Genomic DNA, 3,689 nt, shown 5'->3' on the forward strand with positions numbered 1-3,689 from the left:
TAATCAATCACTTTTTAGGGGGAGGGAATGCAAAGCAGTTGCACCCAATTAGCACTACTGACTGTGCTAGCGCTAATAGCCCTGAGAAGCCAACTGACTTTTGATTATAGAAAACAGAAAGAATTGCATTTGACATCTAGGTGTGTGGTTAACTTTATGCAGAACAGTTCAGGTGGATGGTGAATGTTTATTACTAATCCAAACACACTCTCTCTTGACCTTCCTGCTCCCTCAAGAATAACAGAATATGATTAATGTGATAGCAACATGTTTTGTTTCAATGAGGGTGAGCAAGCATGGTTTTACATCTTGTCTTATTATCTAGCAGCTGCACTAACTTGATAACTCTGGCAAAAGAGTGTTCATACTTTCCTAGCTTGATGGCCCGTAAGACAGTTTCTGTTATTGCCTTGATAACAGAAATATTTCAGCTTGGAGAGAAATAAATACAATTAGTTCTCTAAAGTAGGTCAACTGCTCATTAGCTATATAGGATACAATAAGAGTTTTTCTTTTTCATTTTTATATAATCCCCAGCTCCTGTTTGCTACAAACTTTTAGAAAAATTCTAAACTTTAATTTGGCAGTCCTTTATTCACATTTTATAAATTCTGACTTTCTTTTTGACATATTCAAGTCCCTAAATATTTACTTCCCTCTCACAAGATGTATCTTCTCTCATGGTAGTGGCACTGTGAAACCAGCTTAGGAACTGTCTTAGATTATTATTCTTTGTCTGGCCTGAGATTCTGTACTCTAGTCCTAGCCTTTTCAAGCCCATTCACTTCTTGCCCATATCTATTATGCCATTTGAAATCAGGGTAACTTAACACAAAGCTTTTAAATATATATTGCATTAGAAAATACATATTAGATTAGGTGTATTTTTAAAATATAGAAAATAGAAAGGAAAACAAAAACATCAAAGGTGAGAAAGCCTTAGAAGAGAAGATCCTGTCCTGTTCTCCACAGCCTGCTTTTCAAAAGGAAAATCTGATGAGAACTTCTATCTGTAGACCCCACCATGGGCCTTCATAGACCTCAAGAAAAAATGAGCATTTCTTGCCACGGCAAACTAAATTCTTCATAATCGGGCTCCCTCCAAATCATTCTACTCAATCTCAGCATTAGAATGCAGTGGTTAACAAACATGAGCATGTGTAAAACTCACTCTCCCCTGAAGCTCCTGAGGTTTTGTTTGTTTGTTTTAATGCAAACCCCAAAGCAGCATGCCCTTTCATTCTGACTAATTGGGTCTAAGATGGGACACAAACATTTGTTTTTTAACATGCACTCTGGGAGATGCAGGTGCGAGTGGCTGCTAAGTTACTGTGAGAAATAAATTTCATGGCATCTAGTTTTCACAATGGGTACTATTTTACCACTCTGTGATTTGCCCCATTCTAGTCCATCTATGAGGAATGCACTATTCATCTCTTTCAAGGAACATGTTCCTAATAATCCTGCAAGACAAAAATAAGCATCAATAAAAGTTGCTTGAAGGTAGAGAGAGAAAACTGAAAGGTTTCTCTTATACCAAATCACTCCTTTAAATTCTATAGTGTTTATTATTTTTCCTTTCAATTTTCAATTAAAAATGTACAACAACAACAAAACGAAGGGGAATGCTTTTACTAGGAACATCAACATTCAAACAATCTCCTTGAATTTACAGATCTCCTTTATTTGGGCCCCAAGTGCTATACAATAGGGGGTAATATTTATAGATTAAGGAACCCATTACTAAAGTCTAAGACAAAGTATGCTAGAGACCAATAGCACATATGCCTAAACTCCCTGTCTTACGTAAGGGCCCTCCAGAAAAACAGAACTAATAGGATATATTTTCTCTTTCTCACATATTATATATTATGTGTTATATATATATATATATACATAGATTATATACATTTTATTTAATATATGAGAGAGAGAGAAAGCTCAAAGGGCCAAAGACAAATTGATCCTAAAAAATAAATTAAAAAAAAGTAATTAAAGAAAATTTATCTAAACTGAATCAGGGAAAATTGAAGATCTGGAGTTGTCCATGGAAAGTTTAATGAGAAAAAAGAACATGACAACCATACAAACATATTAGGCCTAAATGTAGAAATGAAAAAATTGCATTTGGGTGGGTTTGGTAAAGGAGAGAGGAAAAGGAAAGGAAAAGGAAAAAGATAGTAGGAAAAGGAAAGATAAAAAAGAGAGAGGGGGAAGGAAAATAAAATGTGCAAAATATTGAAGACTCAGTTTGAAGGCAAAACATAGCAAAAGCAACGTTTAAGTGAAGGGTAAAAATCCTAGAACTTTAAAAGAATGAGATTTTTAAAAGTTTACCAAGTTTAAAAAGACATCAAGGATGACTTGATTTTAACAAGATATTTTTTAAGTGAGACTGCAAAGCTAAGGAAATGTTCAAAGTAACCACATTATTAAAAAGAATAATTTTAAATATATTTTTATTGATTTCAAAGAGAAAGAGAGAGAGAGAGAGAGAGAGAGAGAGAGAGAGAGAGAGGAAGAGAAAGAGAGACAAACATCAATGATGAGAGAGAATCATTGATTGGCTGGCTGCCTCCTGCACATCCCACACTGGGGATTGAGCCTGCAATCCGGACATGTGTCCTGCCCAGGAATCAAACTATGACCTCCTAGTTTATAGGTCGACATTCAACCACTGAGTCACACTGGCCGGGCAAAAATAAGTTATTTATTTTAAAATATTTTTGCATCGCTTCTCGGCCTTTTGGCTAAGATCAAGTGTAGTATCTGTTCTTATCAGTTTAAAATATTTTTGCAGATTGGCATGTCTGAAAATGTAATTAATGTTATGAATAAAAGGCTGAGATAAATAATTGTATGCAGAGTAAAAGGACAAAGATTAAAGCAATTAGAAAAACAGATGATATAAATGGAGAACAAGGACCTATATGTATATACTTTGCAGAAAACTATTTCCTAAAATGAAGAATTCAGTAAGCATGTGCAAAAAGCATATGATAAAATCATAAGAAATATTGATAATGGCCAGCACTGAAATATATGCCAGGTATATTCTCAAAATTTAAAATGAATGACAAAATACTCTAAGTACATAGTCAAGGAAAGTAAATCCTTCACAAGAAGAAAAGTCAGACTGGCCTCAGACTTCCTTAGAACCACATTCATGATATAAAATAAAGGAGTTATGGACCCAAACATCTGAAAGGAGAGAATACTCTTACCCAGGAATATACTACTCATTCAACTTCTCATTCAAATAGAAAGACAGGAGACAGACATGACAGAAATCCAGAAACGTAGCACCCCTGGACTCGTCTAGAAAAAGAATCTTGATGAAATCCAGCAAACAAGGAGAACAATAAAACTAAAAAATGAAAATGCATAATAAAAGGACTGGCGATGAACATTAAATCCAGTCAATGTTTGGCTAGGACTGAACATCTGGGGAACTGCGGCTGCAGAGCAGATGGTAAATTTGATAAATGCTAACAGTTTAAAATCTTATAACTAACAAATATTGGAAGATGTGGGTGGATAAGTAGGAGAAAGTGTAAGAATGCTAATCATCCATCCTTTAAAGCAGGGAATACACTGATGCTACTTAAAGCCGAAAGATGTAGTTAAAAACCGTATAGCGATTCCAACCACTTGATATTCTTTTCTTATTCATAAAGAAAATTTACAGG

At 34.7% G+C, this 3,689-nt stretch overlaps 1 pseudogene; it reads left to right on the forward strand.

Moving 5' to 3' along the window:
- Positions 1 to 2,730: 2,730 nt before the first annotated feature.
- LOC132242476 (U2 spliceosomal RNA) lies at positions 2,731 to 2,857 on the forward strand (annotated as a pseudogene).
- The last annotated feature ends 832 nt before the right edge of the window (positions 2,858 to 3,689 follow it).

Source organism: Myotis daubentonii, chromosome 9 (genome assembly GCF_963259705.1).
Source record: "Myotis daubentonii chromosome 9, mMyoDau2.1, whole genome shotgun sequence".
Classification (NCBI taxonomy): domain Eukaryota; kingdom Metazoa; phylum Chordata; class Mammalia; order Chiroptera; family Vespertilionidae; genus Myotis; species Myotis daubentonii.